This window comes from Penaeus monodon, chromosome 5 (assembly GCF_015228065.2).
Source record: "Penaeus monodon isolate SGIC_2016 chromosome 5, NSTDA_Pmon_1, whole genome shotgun sequence".
Classification (NCBI taxonomy): domain Eukaryota; kingdom Metazoa; phylum Arthropoda; class Malacostraca; order Decapoda; family Penaeidae; genus Penaeus; species Penaeus monodon.
This window is the reverse complement of record NC_051390.1, coordinates 12941293-12960249: the sequence shown is the minus strand read 5'-3', so window position 1 is coordinate 12960249 and position 18957 is coordinate 12941293.

Genomic DNA, 18957 nt, shown 5'->3' with positions numbered 1-18957 from the left:
CTCTTCGTGGCTGCTCATCCCTGTCGTCCTCATCCTCCTGGTCCTCGGTAATCTGTCCGTCCTCGATGTCCACACGTCCTCGAAAGTCTCGCACAGGTCCTCCTTGACTTCGGATTCGTCTAGGCCTCCTCGTAGTCCTGGCCCAGGCCTAACTCGGCGGCGTCCTCGTCCATACATCCTCACAGATCTTGTCCAGGTCCTCGCGTCTACATGTCCTTGTAATCTTCATCTGGATCTACGGGCGTCGGGACAGGGGCGGCATCTCGGGGCGGCTGATACCTGTGCTACGAGCTGCAGGCGTCCACCAGGCGTCGCCTATGCACAGCATTCCGGGGCGACTGGTACCTGCGGCAAGGTGCTGGTTCGCTGGATCTACGGGGAGTCTGGCAGGCAATGCCCGTCCACTACATTGGGACGGCTTAACACCTTTTCTGACGAAAATCTTGGTCCGCAGGCCTATGGCGATCTTCAATGACATACTTCCCACGGCATCCTAAGGTGACCGAAACTGTAGCAGGATCTTCCTAAGGTGACCGAAACTGTAGCAGGATCTTCCTTCGGTGCCATGTCAGTCCAACTGCAATATATAGTCGAGAAACCAGATCATACACGTAAGGGCCAGTGTAAGAGAAAAAGAAAGGCAACAGAGAAGAGGGGGTGTTAGGTACCACTAGCTGGTTATTCTTTTAAAATTGCGTTTTTTAATGTTAGTTTTTTAAATTATTTGCGTATTTTTTTTTTCATTTTCTGTTTTATTTCACAAGGATAAAGAAGAAAATAGAAGATGGAGACGTCTTGTAGCGATCCGCATGGACCTGGCTTGAACTACCAACTGTGTCTGATAGATATGAGAGTAGATAAGGGAAACGACAACGGCAATCCGCAAGGATTTACTTGAACCACTGTCGTCACACAGAGAAGAAATAAATGTAATTTGTAGATCATTTATGAGTCACTCGTCACGACAGACATAATTGCGGGCTAAAGAGATATATCATAAATCTTTACGCCGGCACTAAGACAGCCACCAACCCTATTAATGAAAAAGTTCAGTGTCTTTTGTTCTGCGTGTGTGAGTGAGGTGAATGTGTGTGTGTATGCATGTGTGAGTGACAGCTAGCGTGAATGAGAGGGAAAGCGAGAGTGACCTCACACAGAGAATGAATCACAAACACGAAAATTAATGTTCACTATAACAAAACTGAAGTTCATTAGCAATGCTAGCTATTTAAGATTATTTCAACTACCACATTGAATTCAACATATAACGATATGTGACAGGATGTACACATGAATGAATGGTGACATGAAAAAAATATTCGCAAGCTATTTAACAAGCAAATCTCGGGTTCAGCAATCTGAACTGCCAAGGTACATGTCTAGCTATGTATATCAGACCTCATTAACGGGGGGGGGATCCTATACCCAAATGCCGCATATGACTGAAGCGACTCGAGCCAGGGAATATAAATAACCTGCTCTTTTCTGCGTATCTGTAATGGCGCTCGCAAAATTCCCTAAGGATATTTAAATTATCACGAATCACACAAACGCTTGGGATATACCCAAAACATGCAAGCGACTTCAAGAGGGTGAGAAATGTGTGATTAATAGGTGAATAATGATTCTAGCTTAAACCCTAGTCCTACGTTAATTAACGGACATAACCAGGTGTCACACCGACTCAAAGGTGCCGATGAAACAAATAACTTTGGTTTATTGTACCTACTATCGAACGACGGAGCGCAGATCTATTAGGCGATTACGCAACCCCAGTGCAATATCGGGCAATCCTGTGTACTATGATATGGGGGAAGATCCTAGGCTATATTCAAAATAATGATTTTTAATGAAATTGCGTTACAAGCTCCGTTCTAGCGCCGATAGAACGTGTCACCAGAGCAATGTAACAATGCTAAGTTAATCCCCAAGGCGTCAACAAAACAACAACCAAATTACAGGGAACCAAGCGGTCATGATATCATGAACCTTCCCACGTCGCCACCGACCGGGAAAAAAGAAAGTGAGGTCAGGTCGACGGGAAAACAATCTTTTCTCATCCAAGTGACCGCAAGTCAAAGAAAAGGGACAGTCAGGTCAGGGCGAGGGGAGGAACAAGATAAAATGAATGATATTCATGATAAGATAAAATCACGGACGCGTTAAATTCGTTGTAGATGAAACAACATAAAACTCTAAAAACGAGAGAAAATAATTAATTACTTAACTAATGAACGATATTCATGTTTACTACATACCCGATCACAAGGAAATGCGATCTGAGATGATAGGCCGACACGTTACCACTGTACTAACCCGGAGGCTCTCTGAGGCGTAGGTCATCCTCGGTATAAGTAATGACCGTTCCAGCTGCCGGAAGAGGTAGAAGCAGCTGGAGGGGGCATGGGGGGAGCGAGGTGAGGTCACCCGTCCCGCATGCCACACTGTACACACACACACACACATAATGACAATCATTTATATATTCACTGTAGCCCTACTGCCGTTTTTCGTTCAGTAAAAGTTATATAGTTGTGGTGACCAACGTACGACGAGCTTCCGCGCTCGGTAGAGTCAGGTCCAGGCGGTTTGGCGATCCGACTCCCGCCTATCACCGCGCAGCTCATCGGACCTGACTCAAGAGTATACATCGCTGGCATATTTAAGCCGCCGAGTCCAAAAGGAACACACTCACTCATCGGCTAGGCTCTCACTCGAACACTGGCTGTACACTCTAAAATAAAGAGTAATTTGACTTCTTGTGCGTTTGCCTACAACCACACTGGTGACCCTCGGAGTTTAGAGCCCAGTTAGCCATGAGTGTGTCAGCCGCCTTGAAGCCATTGCCCACCTGCACCATTGCTTGCCTTTTTGAATGGTTTCTGCAGGTGGAATAGGAGTTCCTCCTACGCCATGTCACCTCTCCGACCACCAAATATCGGATACTGGTCACCAACCTCTCGCCTGAACTCCTGCTCTCGGTCAGCGACCTTATTAACACCCCGAGTACAACACATATGAACTCCTCAAAGAAGCAACCCTGCAGAGAGCCGCGCCTTCCCCACGAAATGCGCTGCGCGCTCTCTTCAAAGCTTCGTCGCCTGACACCCGTACTCCCTCGGAAATACTCCGGGACATACAACGCACTCTCTCCCGTGCCAACACTCATCTGCCTCCCGACCTTCTACGCTCGATATTCCTTCAGCGCCTACCAGCGATGGTTCAAACCGCTCTACTAGCGTCGGAGCTCCCTATTGAGCAACTAGCCTCAAAGCGGATGAGATCATGGCCATCCAGACTACCGCACAAGTTTCAGCTGTAGCCACTCCCCCACCTCTAACCTTGGAAGCCCTCGCGACACAGGTTGCCGAACTCACAACTGCCGTTCGACAACTTTCAGCCCACGAACCTTCACCACGTCCCAGATCCCGCCACCGCGGCCTGGCACCCCACCGGGTTCAACCCGTCGGGACGAAACCCCCTCTGGCCCCCTCGCCGCCCCCCGCTCCCAACCAAAGGGACCCAACTTTTTCCTATCAGTTCCTTTTCAGGCAACCCCGGTCAAACACCGCAGTCGGGAAAGGGCCCACCCAACCCTTAATTACCCCGTCCTCGCCGCCCGCAGGCCCTTACCCCCTTAACCGCACACCCGGGACACCTTTTACCCCGCCCACCCTTTTAAAAACAGGACGGAAGGGGGCCACCCCAAATTTTCCAAAGGCAATCCCGGGCTTCTTCGCCCTTGGGGGGCACCTTGTTCCCCCACAAAGCTATAATGAGCCCCGCCCCCCTTTTTCCCCAGGCGGCCTCCCCACTAAAGGGGCGAGTGGGGTTTTCCTTTGGGGCTGCCCGTAACAGGATCCTGGGCCCTTTTCCCGGGGCTCGACGGACCACGGGGGGTTGGCCTCCTTTGGACCCCCCGGCATTAGGGCCCTCGGGGGCCGGCCCCGGCCCCCGGAAAAATAAAAAGGAACCCCCCAAAACCGGCCTAAGCGTTTGGGGCCCCCATTTCCAGGGGAAAAAAACCCCATCAGTCAAACCCCCCCCAAACACCGTTCCAAGCACCCCCATGTAAATAGGTTTTTCCGGCCTGAAAAAGGAAAAACTAAAAATCAAAAAAAGGCAAACAAAAAAGTTGCAAAAGAAAACATTGCCCCCCGGCTAAAAAGGCCCCTTCCCACCGCCCAAAAACTCGTGGGTTTACACAACCTCCCCCTTTTTTCCCCAAAGGAGGCCCGGGGGTTTTTAAGGGGGAAATTAAATAACCGCCCCTTTTTAAAAACAGCCAAAACCAAAAACCGACCCGCTTACCCACTTTCGCAACCCCAGTTTCAGGAAAATTTCCCCCGCTCAGGAATTCCCCTTTCCCCAAAACTGGGACGCATTTTTTCCGGGGGCTATGTTTTTTTAAACTCTTCAGGAAATTTTTGCCCCCCAAGGGAATTTTTGCCCCTTTTTTTCCCCCCCCCAAACTTCCCAAACCGTTCCTCCCCCATCCCGGTCGGGGGGGGGCCCCAAGGCTTTTTTTTTGGACCTTTTTGGGGCGATTTCTTTCGCGGCCGGAAAAGGGCGCCTTAGCCTCCGCCCCCCCCTAAAACCACCCCCCGCGGGGAGCAAGGTTTAAATATCCCCGTCCGACGCCTCGGACCCCGCCAGGGGAAAGCATTTTTTAACAAAAAGATTAAAAGGTAAGGGGTTGGAAACCCCGGGCTTTTTTTTTTTCCAGGGCCCCCTCAGCCCAACAAAATGGGTTACAGCCCCCCTTCGGAAGGGGAGCCCCCTTTTTGGGGTGTTACGGCCATCAAACACCCCCCGGACATACGTCGGGGGGAAGGAACCCAAAACTTAAACGGACCCCCCGCCCCTCCCCTTTCGCCCCCCCACAACAGGAGTCCCCCCCCCACCCCCCCCGGGGGAAGAAAGGCACCTGGATTTCCGTTGCCCGGGGTTTTCCCCCCGACATACACACCCCCGGGGCCAAACAACCAGGTTCCCAGATCCCCACCCCAAGTCTCGATACCCATGGTAAGGGCAAAGCAGCACCCCCAAATGGGACTACCCAAGGCGGGTTTCGCAGGGAGCAGAAACCCAAGCCCCTTTCCCTTTCCCCAGGCCACCGAGGGAAAGATACTCCCTTCAAATAGAGCGGGGTTGAAAAGTTTTCGGGGTTTCTCGGGACACCTTTTCCCCCCCTGCGCCCCCTCGTTGGGCCCCCCCCGTCCTTACATCCCCCCCTTTACTCCGCCAAAGTTTTTTCGAATTTTTCCCAACGCCCCCAGGGGGGAAACCGCGAAAACACAGGCCCCACCGAAAGCAAAAGCCCCTTTGGGCCCGGCTCAAAAAAGAAAAAGTCGGCAGTGGTGTGCCACCTCTTCGAAAATTGCCAACGCAGAAGGTTCACGCCCACCCCTAAATAATCCCCCCACAGGTGTTTTTTTTGTCCCAGAGGGCCCGTTAAGGTACCCCTCGTTTTTTCCCCGGTCCCCCTACTAGCAAAAAAAAAAAAAGGGGTTCAGTTTATGCCCTGACATAAATTGCCCGGGTTTTTTAAAGGTGGCCTGGGGGCCACCCCTTCCCCAGGAACACCCCCGCCCCCAAAAATTGCAAAGACCAAAAAATTTTACAGCACCTGGACCCCCTCGCTAGGGGACCCCAGCACGGCCCCACGCCGAAAAGAGGGTCCCCTCAGTTTCAAAGCCCGGGAGTCTGGAGGCAGTAAATTGATCCCTTCTGGGCTCGAAGGCATCCGGACCACAGATCCCCCCGGGGCCCCAATGGCAATGGGTGGAGGGGCCTACCCCAACATTGAAGGAGGCCCCCCCACGGCTTCTTCTCCCGCCCGACACTGGGTGGACCAGTTACCCTTGGCACTCCTACACATACGGACCTCTTTCAAGCAGGACTCTTCGGTGCACCGCAGCAGAGATGGTCTACTGAACCACCATAGCTCTCCCTGTGACTTTCTAGTCAGCTCGGAGATCAGGACCCGGGAGCATTCGGAAAGCAGCTTCGCGACCGCAGGCCCGCGTCCACTCTCGTCCTACGAGACCATCACGGCAACGAGACATCTACTTGCCCCGCGACCTCCAAGACTGCTCACATGTCTTCATAAGACGACCACACCAAGCTTCCCTCTGCCCACCCTATGAGGGACCCTTCCCGGTAATCAAGCGGGACAGTAAAACCATCACCATCCGGCGACCACGAGGAGACGACACCGTCAGCATCGACCGTGCGAAGCCTGCGCATCTCCAGGAGCAATGCAGGATTTCGAAGGTTCGTTTCGCGACCGCTACACTGGCAGGGGAGTGCTGTGGTGACCAACGTGCGACGAGCTTCCGCGCTCGGTAGAGTCAGGTCCAGGCGGTTTGGCGATCCGACTCCCGCTATCACCGGCGCAGCTCATCGGACCTGACTCGAGAGTATACATCGCGGGTGGCATATTTAAGCTGCCGAGTCCAAAAGGAACACACTCACTCATCGGCTAGGCTCTCACTCGAACATAAGCTGTACACTCTAAAATAAAGAGTAATTTGACTTCTTGTGCGTTTGCCTACAACCACATAGTGATTAATATAATGTTTTCTGTTTATTGAATCAGTGTTGGGTTCTGGCGAAAAGATTAGCCGCTCTTAGATGGTGCAGCAGATTTTTATTTGATTAAGCTGCCAAACATAGATGTTCAAAATGTAAAACCTTTTCATGTTTCAAGAAATATGCAGCTATAATTGATAATAGTTCTGTTGAAAGAGGGGGGGGGGGTACTGTTCACCTTCAGTACTGTTCACCTTCACCTTAGCATTTCGATAAACAAACAATTCCAAGAAATCGCAGTTGAAAAGTATCCCTCAATACAGTCATCGATAACTAATACTACATGTTTTGTTATCAATTATTTGAAGAAAATGAAAGATCAAATGGCTTATATAGTTTAAAAAAATAGATATTAATACATCTTCTGCCAATCACCACTCCTTGTTACAAACAATCTAGGGTTTTCGCCTTATTCATAAAAATACTATTTATTCTATGTTTACAATTGTTGCCAGATGTACAAAAATGGGACCCAGCAGGTGTACTAAAATATAATTCTTCCTTTTACTAAAGTGACTTTGGAGTCGTCGCATGCTAAGCAAAAATCAATGGCACAGGATAGTCTGCCACAAAATAAATTTTAGGCGATTTTTAATGCTCACCATTCATTATGGGTTTCCTGGATGTTAGAGGTGAGCAAGTAGTTAAACTAATTAATAATTCTGATTTGATCCTTCTGAACGACGCGGGTGGGCTGTGATCTTTATTGACATAAATCTGTGTGTCTGTGGCACACCATTCACGACTCAATGGGAAGCGACCACCTTCCTATTTTTATTGAATATTCATGCGACACAACAAGAATGCCTTCAGCATCTAAATTTAATGTAAAAAGAACAGACTGGGTCGTCTTCACAAGGAAGCAATGATATCCATTCCTAAGATTTGGAAAGCTAGCGTTAAGCACAGAGTTCCAAGGTAGACACCAGATTACCGCAGTGCCTTCAGGCTTTTCAAAAATAACATCAATAACGAGAACTTTTGCAATTACAAACTAGCAAGAGCTAAGGCTCGTAGAACAATAAAGCTCCTGGTGGACCTTTGTCACTACAATAAATAGCATTACACCAATATCACAGGTTTAGTCTACTGTTAATAAAATGGATAATAAAGTCTTGTAAAATTAAAAACGTCATTCACGACAGTACAAATTTCGATTTACCTGGAACCATTTCTAATGCACTCGTCAGGCAGTTCTCATATACAAGCAGCACAAACACTTGCCATCCCACATTCCTGACCACAAAGGAAGCGGCTGAACTGCAACCTATACACTTTGCCACAAGAGAAGACTTGAATTATAACCAAGATCTAACAATGAATGAGCTTCTCCGAGTCCTAGAAGCCTGTAGAGGAACATCCTAGGGCCCGATCAGATTCAATATGAATTGATAAAGCATCTTAATCATGTCATGATTAAGTTGCTAGAAATGTACAATGAAATTTGAAAAGTCAAACTCATGGCCTGCATCATTCCTATATAGAAAGGAGGGGGAAATCCCAGCTCCGCTGTCTCTTCCCGCCCAATTGCGTTGACAAGTTGCTTATGTAAAATCATGGAATGACTTGTTAACGAGCTACTGCAGTAGGCTATTGCGTTTAAATTCCAGAAATTTACTAATTGACGCTCAGTGCAGCTTACGAAAGAGACTGGCGTCCCTTTCGGATGCAGCAGTACAACTGGAAGGTCATATTCATGAGGCATTTGCCAAAGACGATTTCTTAATTCAGTATTCTTAGACATAGAAAAAGCTTACATGACATAGAAATATGGCCTACTCAGAAAAATAATTAATGCTTTTGAATTACATGGAAATTTGCCTTGTTTTATTCAGAATTTAATTTCTGATAGGACTTTTGCTGCCAAACTGCTCTCTGATAATGTCACTTTTTCGGACTTTTTTGCCCAGGCAAATTGAGTCCCACAAGGAAGTGACTTGTCACCAATACTATTGTCATGCATGATAAATGACATCTTATCAGCTCCCCCTCGGAATCTTAAATACTCACTGTACGCCAGTGATTCTGTATTATGGTATTCCACCAGTAATACAGAATTCTCGACAAATCCCATCTAATTGGCACTGGATATGATTCATAACTGGGGACTCCAGTGGGGTGTTAAGTTTTCCACAAGAAAGAGTATTGGGGGATTTTTCACATTGGTAGATGCCGAACACCAGGCTAACTTTAGATAATCAGCCTAACCTAACCTAACTTATTCAAATTTCTGCTAAATTTCTTGGTCTACTCTTTGATCGTAGACATAATTGGAAAGACCACATTGGTCAATTAATGAATAAATGTCAAAGAGCACTTCATTTATTAAAGCGTATTGCTGGAAATAGATGGGGAGCTGATAGAAATAATGTATTATGTTAATTATATATAAAGCCCTAAAATAATCTAAAGTAGATTATTGATCAATCATGTATGGCACGTATCGAGCTCATCTCTGAATGAATTGGATACTGTGCAGAATGCATGTTTGCATGTGTGTCATGGAGTCCTGAAATGCATTCGAATCAAGCATCTTGAGGTGGAATCAGGAGGACCTTAGAGAGAGAACTTTATTAAACATCTTCCTTAAAAAAAAAAAGTGAATTGGGTAGGAAAGGGATTGATAGAAGGGCAAGGGTTAAATACAAAGAGTGATTAGATGAAATGGAGGGCATTTATGCATCTGAGGAAGAACAGGCTGTTAATTGAATGGTTAAAGATTAATTAAATAAATATGCCAGTCATATAGCACTATGGTAAAGTATTGTGGCGAAAAGGGTAGAAATGAGTTAACGATCGGGATAAGATGTCTTAGATGTCAAAGGTTGTAGAGCACTGCAGGATAGGATGGTAGTGAAAAGGGTAAAGAGGAGGAGGAGCAAATAGAATACAGTGGGGATTTGAAAATGGGGATGTGGTTAAAGGTATAGGGCAATCAGATCAAATAGTGAGCATGTGTCTGAGGAAGGGAGAGTAACACGCTGCAAAAAAGCTATTATCAAACAATCAAAGGATCATACGATAAGAAACGATAGTTGTAGAAGTAGAAGAATCCAGAGGATAAGATAAGGGAACAGGGAAGGTGGTGAAGTGTTGGGAAGAATTCAGGAGGGGAAGGATCCAGAGGACATTGCTGTGGCATATGGGAGTCACGTGAGCATCTACGCGAGGCAAGGATAATGAGGAAGGGAGAGGGAATGGTGATGCACATGCCAGAGGAGAGGATAGGGTGTTTTTTTTTTTCTTTTTTTTTTTGTGAGTGGGAGGAAGAGAGGTAGGGGGAGTTTGAGGGGAAGATGGATTTCGGCAAATACTTTGAATGTAGAGCTAATAAAAATAGAGGGATTAAAGGATGGGTGAGGGAGTGAATTATTCTTTTGGGTCATGTTTAAGAAGTTTTGGATGTCTGCAAGAGTTCCTGGAGGGGACCCCCTAACGGAGGCCGCCTTGCCGCGGTGGGGGGGCTTGGGGTCCCATTGGTCTGATGAGCTGGGCCAGAGGGCTACCCATGCTGGAGGGGTCGCCGGTGAGGGATGAGATGGGGTGGCTTCCTGGTGCACCGGGGCCTCAGAGAGGGGATGGTGCGCCCACCCTTGGTTTGTTCTATCTTGGACCAGGGAGAGCTCTCCTACGTGTGTTTGCCGTGCGTGGCATCCCGTATTGCCGGGAGACAGGAGTCCTGGAGGTTGGGCGGTGCTGCGCGCTGCGCCCTGCAACTGGCAACGCACCTCTTTGGTCCTTTACTCTGGTTAGACGGGTGGCTTGATCGAGGCCGGGTCGGGTCGGTCGGCTGGTCGAATGTGGCTAGGGTCAAGCAGGCGCTGTTCAGTCGATGGCGCGTGGGTCCCGCGACTGCCATCGGTGCTGTAGTGGTGGCTGTGTGTGTTTCCTCATTGCCCCTGTGGCTGTTGGGAGATTTTGAGCCCCAGCTGTGGCTTCCCCTCGTTGGACTCCATGGTGGGTGGGGGGGTGGGGAAGTGAGGAGTTCCAGTTTGTGTGAGTGCTACAAATTTGTAGGGATCTGGCTCTCTCCCTGACGAGCTGCACAGTCCCCCGACCGTTCCCTCTGGAGCATCACATGTCGCTTTGGAGCCTTTCCAGCTTCCGGGAGGCGGGGGTGGGAATCGTGATGGTTCCCGGGCTCTCAAACCGGGTAAGAAGGGGAAAAGGGAAATCTTACCTGGTAAATATGAAGGCATTTCATATGGTGGGTGCCTGGTGGTGGGGACCATTGATGGTGTATCGGTCGTGGATCTTGATATTTTTGAGGTACATCGAAAAATTGTTGAAGTGTGTCAGCGTGATCCTCGCATCGCCCCGCAGCGGGGTGGTGGCTTGGTGGTTGGGGTTTCGTCGCCAGACGAGACTGCCCGTCTGCGTGCGATGTGCGACATTCCTGGGGCTCAGGTTTCGTGTTCTCACAGTGCCCTCAATCGGTGTGGGGGAGTTGTTTTTTCCCGAGACCTGATGAGGTGTTCTGGGGAGGGGCTGTTGAGGGAACTGGAGAATTTTAATGTGGTGGCTGTGAAGCGTTTTGAGAGGAAGGTTGATGGTTTGGAACAGTCAACACCAGCTCTTCTTCTAACTTTTGGCACGTTGGTCCTTCCAGAATCGATTAGGTTGGCGTGGTGCCACCTCAAGGTGAAGCCATGTGTGCCCGGCCCTATGCGGTGCTTCCGCTGCCAGGGTTGTGGGCGTGGAGCCGGCTCTTGCCGTTTTGAAGAAAATGGGCAACCGGGAGTGTGTGTGGGGTGTGGTATAGCAGGGGAGATGATGGTTGTCCGGGTCCAATGTGCTGTTGCCACTGCAAAGAAGCTCATGAGGCTTCTTCAAAGCAGTGTGGGGGTTGCAAGTTTGAAAGGGGGGTATTGGTAGTGGGGAGCAGGGAGAGGGTTGGTTTTCCAGAGGCAGGGCGACGTGCCCGTGTGCTGTTTGCACAGCCTGGTGGGTCCTTTGCTTCGGTTCTGGCCCATCCTCCTTCCCAACAGCCTTTGCCCTCCGGTGCTTTATGCAATACACACTCTGCCACTTCCTTTGACCCTCAGTCCCAAATTGCTGATGCTGCCTCTGGTGAGTTGTTCTGCCGGAGGTGGGTTGGGGTGGGGGTCGTGGGGAGATCCCCCTCCCAAGTGGAGTCATTTTGGGGGCCCAGAGGCCTCAGCGGTGGAAGCCCAGCTCCACCCATCGCGGGGACCTCTGCTGGGGGTGGAGTGCCCTGAAGTAGGGCTCGGGAAAAGGGAAATCCTGAACCGTGCAAAAGACCCAGCGCCACAACACCACAGGGGCCTTTTGCGCTAGACAGAATGCCTTGAAGAAAAGGGGGGCTAAGACTCGGGGCACCCCCTTTTGCCCAGCAAAGGAATCCTGAGCCTGAGAAAAGACCCCAGCGCCAAACACACAGGGGCCTCCGCTGCTAGAAGAATCCCCCTGAAGCAAAGGCTCAGTCTGTTTTTTGCACAGGCAAAGAAATCCTGAAATTGTCCAAGGGAAACCTGTGGAAACAAGTTCCAAGGTAAACAACCAAAAAAGGTACCCCAGGATATGGAAGGGCAGCCAAAAGGTGTGAGGAAAACCCTTTGACCACAGGTGCTGCCAAACCCTTATGAAAAAATAATATAAAAAAACTGGATCCCCTTTTACCAAATGGAACTGTCGGGGAAATTTCATGAAAAAATGGGAAAGAACTGCAACATTGAAGCTTATATAACCAGTTTGGTAGTCTAAAAGAGATTATGACCAGGGAAAATTGTACCATTTCCCTGAGAGGTTCCAAATTCAACCCATTGGGGCCCTTTGACAAGGGACCTCTGGGATAGCAGAAATGGTACGTCAAGAATTCCCTTCCAGGCCCCCACCTGCAGACAAAACTCCAGGTAAAGGGCTGTGAGAATGGGCTTGACAACCCTTACATGAACTTTAAATGTTTTGGAAAATCTATTTGAGCATTGCCACCCCTTTTTTACTCTGGGAATTTCAATGGGGGCTCACCTCGGGGAGACACTTTGTGCAACCTCGAGGAAGGGCCCCTTGGATCCTTGTTTTTAGAGAGTGCAGTTTTACAACAATGACACTCCCACACATTTCCAAATTAATGGGACTTTCCCAATATAGACCTATCAATAGGCTCACCTGATTCAATTTTGAACTTCACTTGGCAGGTCGGGAAAAAGATTTACAGGGAAGCGACCACTTTCCAATAATTTTGGAGGAGGGGGAATGGTATTCCAGTAAAGGGGATAAAAAGAGGGAAATGGCGTTTTTAAAACTGGGGACTGGAATCTTTTTAGATAACTGCGTATTGAAAGGGATCTGTGAATGTTTCCAGTGTTTCAAGATGCTGTTAATCACCTCACATCACGAATTCCCCTTTGCAAAGAAGCATTGATTCCCAAAATGCAGGCATTCCCGCGACCTCCATTTCCTGGTGGTTGATGAATGCCAACAAGCTTCAGAGAAAGGGGAAAAGTGCATTTAAGGCAGGGGAAACGACACTCCAGCATTGAACCCTTTGTAATTTAAAAAAAGACCGAGCCAAAAAGCAGGCGTGTATTTAAAGGGGGTAAAGGGGACGTCGGGGGAAACAGTATGTCCCCTCAGTTAACTCTGGGACCCCCCTTAGCATGGGTAGGGGACAAGGTCGTAAGATTGCTGGAAAGAGACATTGTGCAACCTCTTGATGATGAGGCATAATCATCAAGACAAAAAAGATCGCAAATGTTAGCTAAATCCAGGGCAGAGATCTCTCTGGAGACCCTCAACTCTCGATTTTCCCCCTTTTTGGGTTTAAAACAGGAACAACCCCAGTGTCGTTTTTCTAGGATTGAAAGAACTTCCTAAAAATTGCCTTTTTTGCGGGGGAAGGGGACTCTGCTTTGCAGTCTGCCATGCTCCCCGGAAGTGACGTATTCCACCCAAATGATATTCATTTCCCAGAGAGCTCCCAAAATTTCCTTTTGACCTATTCAATAGGATCTATAGGGAGGGCACAGTGCCATCCACTAGAGGAACTATTATCATTCCTGTTCCCAAAAAAACCTGGAAAAGTTTTCCACCCCAGGAAATTACAGACCAATTTCCCCCCAGCTGCATCTGCAAGTGATGGAGAAATGGAAAAACTTCAGGTTGACATTCCTAAAAAAAAAAAGTTTGATCATATCAATATGGCTTTAAAAAATTGAGATTGGCCACAATGCATTGTGAGGATGGAAATGCTATACAAAATTCCTTCGCACGTCTTCTTTGACCTGAAAAGGCCTACGATATATGGAAGCATGGCATACTCAAAAAGTTGTATGAAAAGGGTTTTAAGAGGAGCTTACCTACCTCATACAAAGCCCTTGCTGACGGGAATTTAGAGTTCAGGTGGGAAAACAGTTTCCTAACGGGAAGATCAGGGAAGGGGTCCCCAAGGGATGTTTTAAAATGTGACCCTGTTGCCATTGCATAAATGACATTGAAAGGTTTTCCAAAGGGGGTCCATGTAAACTGTATGTGGAGACTTTACACTGTACTGTTCGGGGAAGCTTACAGGATGTGCAAGGAACATGCAGACTGCTAAAACAGGCTGTAAGTGGCAACATTCAGGGTTTTTAAATTTTTCCAAGCAAAACCAGGCTATACATTTCCACAAACGAGGAAGATCTCCTTCCCCGTATTTAGGGGAACCCAATGGAAAATTTTCCCAAAAGGTAATACTTTTTTTTACTCATACACAGGGTGCCCCACTCAAAAAGTTAAAAGTGAAGGGGTCAAAAGCGCAGTATTTTGCGGGTTCTTTCACATTTACCCTTTGGGTGCAGACCCCCACAACGCTTCTAAAGGCTTTACCGAGCCTTATTTTTAGTAAATTGATTAGGATTGAAGCTTTTCATTGCAACTCCCCCTGTTTCTGGAGGGTTTGGGCTCAGTTATAATGAAGTTTAGAAACTGAATGGGGGCTTTTAGGGACCTGTGGGCCCTGTTGCGAAGTGGAGAACCACCTCTTTTTTATTACACGAGAATACCCTGAACCTGATTTTCTACCGAGTAAAAAGATTCCGGGATCTCCCCACATCCAAAGGGTTTCAACCCCCCTTTAGGATAGCCGATCCTTGGGAGGAAATAGGAATCTTTTAGAAGAGCTTAATTTTAAATCTCACTAAGGTTCGGCTGTTTGGGGAAATTCCCCCTTTCCCCCCCGGACTAATCAAGTCGGTGGGTTTGGTCGGAATTTGGGAAAAGGGGAGAGAATGAAGAGAAGCAAGAGAGATTTTCAGAAAATTTCTAAGACCCAAAGGGTCAGAGCAATTACAGATGGTTTGAAACTGAAAATGGGGGGCTTTACAGCAGTGGCAGAAAGAAGACTGATCTGGCAGTCTTTTTCTAGAAGCCTCGATCTTACGCAGAGTTACTGCCATCCTTGCAGCGTTAAAAGATGAGATCTTACCCAACCCTTCATTGTAATATATTTTGGGGTCTTTTTAGGCATTGCAAGCAATCAAGAGTTTTAACCTCACTCCGTAGTGAGGAGGTAAAGATTTGGGTTGCATTGATGAAACCCTAAAAAAATAACTCTATGTTGGGTGCCAGCACATGTTGGTATCAGTGGGAAAGGGGGAGCGATCAGAAAGGCCAAGGCAGCTGCCCCTCAGCCCCGTGATACTGTTTTCCTTACCCCACCGACCGAAAAACCCGCATAAAAAGTTGTCTTTTTTTTTAGAGGAGGGAACAATGGGCCATACCTCCCGAAACAAAAAGCGAGAGATTGAGAATATCTTGGCAGTTTTGGGGGCCAGCATCCATCCCAACCGAAAAGTAGAAGTTGTATTTAAAAAAATATGAAAGGGGCACACAAAGACTCATGGGCCATGATGGCTAAAAGTCAAGCATTTGTGAGGGAAGCCCAAAAAAGCCATTAAAAAAGTCGCACTTAGGGGAAAAAGGCAACATTTTTTCAACCAAAGACGATGTTTGTCTCCCCCCTATACACTGAAAAAAAGTATTTGGGGGGGGATTGGACATAGAAAATCTTTTTAGTTTCCTTTGGGAGGCTAAATTTCCAAAAAAAAATTTAATTATGCATAAATTTTTGAATAAATTTATATGTTTGGAGCATAATTTTATGCTTTGGTTTTTAATATATTTATTGTCATTTGTAAGATATTTATTGATAGATTTTTTAAGCTTTAAATATTCTAATATTTCTATTTAACAAGGTGTTCGCCGCTAATGACCTTAGCTGTTGACGCGGCAGACAATTTTAAATAATCAATCAATCAATCAATCCTGAAGGGGAAGTCTGAGTTGAGTAGAGAAGAAAGAATAGATGTCCGAGGACCAGAGTTAGAGGTGGATGTAGAAGAGGATGTGGCAGGAGAAAATGAAGTGGAACAATTAGATTGTCTGGTGCGACAGGAGTAGGCACTGAAAAAAGTGGTAGAGACTGGAGTATCTGGATTTAGACTGGAAAAGGAATTTGACTGAGAAAGATAGTGAGTAGAGATAGGATGGCCTGGAGGAGATGCTGAGACTTCTTGAGAAGATGTGAGGGAAACATAGGGAAGTGTAATTTGGAATAGGTAGAAAGAGCAAAACTTTGTTGGTGTGCATCTTGGCTGGCCTTACTTAGAGTGAGGCTCAGTTTGAATCTGAAAACTTCTACCTCAGATTTGAGCTTGTAGACAGGGAAGCTCCTGTAAAATACATTTGGGGAGCCACCACAATTGGCATGTGTATGACTGAGCAGGGCAATTTGAGTGGTCATGACCAGATTGGGCACATAGAGGGCAGTAGGTTGTGGAGCGACAGTGTTTGGCTGGATGGCCAAAACTCCAACATTTCTGACATTAAGGGGGGAGAGGTCGATATGGTCAGACAGGACAGGACACTCCACCAATATAAACTTCATGAGGGATGTCTATGGAAGATAATCTTGGCAATATTGGTGTAGGACGTATATTGGCCTTGGGAAAGAATAGTGTAGCACGGGCCCGCCACTGCATCATAGTGGGAAAAGGGGTGAAAGCAAGTCGTTTTCATCTGGTCAGACTGAATTTTCTGTTGTAGGGGACGGGAAACAAAATTTCTGGTACAAGTTTTTAAAGGGAGCAAGTGGGGTTTTGGGCAAAAATGGGTTTTTTCCCAAATTTGAGGTCATTTAAAAGGGTAGATAGGCCGAGTTCAACCATTTTTGTAACGGGGACATGGGTTTTGGAAACCGTTTGGGAACAAATGTTAAAAGGGAAAATCTTTGCCAAAGGGTTTTTGGGAAAGACATTTTTTGGAAGAAAAGGGGTTTATTGTTTGAGTACAGGGGTAGGGGAATCACAAAAAAAAGGATTACCATTTGACAAAAGGTTATTAGAGGTGGAAATAGAAAGGCCGAGGGGGGGGGGGAAGTGGGGTGGGTATGGAGAGAGGTGGGGTTTAGGGTTAAAGGAGGGGAAACAATAAGGATAAAGGGATTAATAAGGGGGTGGGTAGCCCAATGAAGAAGACTTAAGTAAAAAATAGAGTGGAGGATGTTGGGGAGGGGGAAGGGGTTTATTCTGAAGGTTTAAATAAGGGCCCGGGGGGATGATTTAGAAGGTTTGAGTTTAACACAAAAAAGGATGGGATATTTGTATCAGTTTGAGGAGTGGGCAAAGGAGAGGCAGGGGTTTGGGAAACCAATGAAATCAAATTTTGTGGTTTTTTTGAGAAGGGCCCGCTTTTAAAGGGCCCCCAAAATGGGTTAAAAAATCTTCATTTTGGCCCTGGTGGGGCCCGAAACCAAATGGGGGGGGAACCCGCGTCCCCCTGAAGGGGGAAGGGGGTAGCCCAAATTTAAAAAAAGGAATACCCTGCCCCTGGCTCCCCGAGGCCGTTAAAGATGACACAAAGCCAGCCTTTCAAATTTCGGTCTCACACCTTAAAATGTGGAAAAGAAAGGGTGGTTTAAGAGAAGAAAAAAAAAAGAGAGAGAAGGGAAAAATCATGCAAACAGTGAGGCAAGGGTGAGGTTTTAAAACTCTTTCCCTTTTGGGGCCCAGTCTTTTTCTCCTAAGCCCCCCCCCCCACGACGAAAAAAAAAGAGAAAAGGGATAAGGGGGGGTGTTAGGTAAAAAGGTAGGGGATTCTGTGAGGATGTCGAAGGTTGGGGTTTTTGGGGAAAGAGGCAGAGAGGTTGGTTGTTTGGGTTGGAGTGCCAAAGGGTATGGGTGGGCATGAAGGTGAAGGGGGGAGTTTAACAGGGAGCTGGTAGGCTAAGGACTGGGCATTCGTGTTGTTGGCTGTGTCTGGTCTTTGGAGGATCGAGGAATGCTGTCTGGCCCCGGCTTAAGTAAAGTGGTTTTGAAGCATGAAAGGAAGAGGAGACCCAGCTGTCCAGGGGCGAGGACATAGCTTGCCCCAACTTGGAACCCTATGCTGAACTTCAGGTGCGGGATTGTTTGTTTATTCAAAATTATTTGCCGCGTTAACGCAAAGGGTCATAGGGCGAATACCTTTTTAAATAGAAATATTAAATTTTAAAAAATTTTAAAAATCTTCAATAAATATTTTCCCAAAAAACAATAAACAAATAAAAAAAAAATCAAAGATAAATATTATGCTTTAAGTATATAAAATATTGCATAAACTTATGCAAATTTAAAATTTTTTTGAAAAAAATTGTCTCCCTAAAGGAAAAAAATAAGACCCCCCATGTCACAATCCCCCCCCAAAATTTTTAGTGTATATGGGGGAGACAAGTAATAGTTTGGTTGAGAATGTTGCCCATCTTTTCCACTACTGTGCGAGTTTAAAGGTCTTGGCATCCTCACAAAGTGCTGACTTTTAGCCATCACGGCCCATGAGTCAGTTTGGTGCCCCTTCTTTTGTTTTTGCAACTTCCACTTTTCGGTTAGGGGGGATGCTAGTCCCCAACTGCCAAGGGCATCTCTAACTCTCGCAGTTTGTTCTGGGGATGCTCCCTTTTTTCCTTCCATTTATGCGAGAAAATTGATGCGGGTTTCAGGCGGGGGTGGGAGAGGAAAAAAGAGCATACAAGGGTGAGAGAGCGCCTGGCCTTTGCAGCCGTATTCCCCCCTGATAAAAGTGCTGGCACCAACACAGAGTTTCTTTTTGCGTGTTTAACAGTGCAAGCCAACTGAACCTCCCTACTATGGATGTGATGAGTTTAAACTTTGATGTTTCAAAGCACTACGAGAGTCACAAATATAATAGAAGGTTGGTAAAATCTCTAGCTCTAACTGCTCAAGGATGGCTGTAATTCCCGTAAAGACGAGGTGTAGAGAAAGACTGCAGATGCGTTTCCTTTGCTCACTGTCAAAGCCCCCACCCTTTTCAGATTTTGAACCATTTTAATTGCCTTTGATCCTTTGGACTTAGAAATATTGAAGAAAG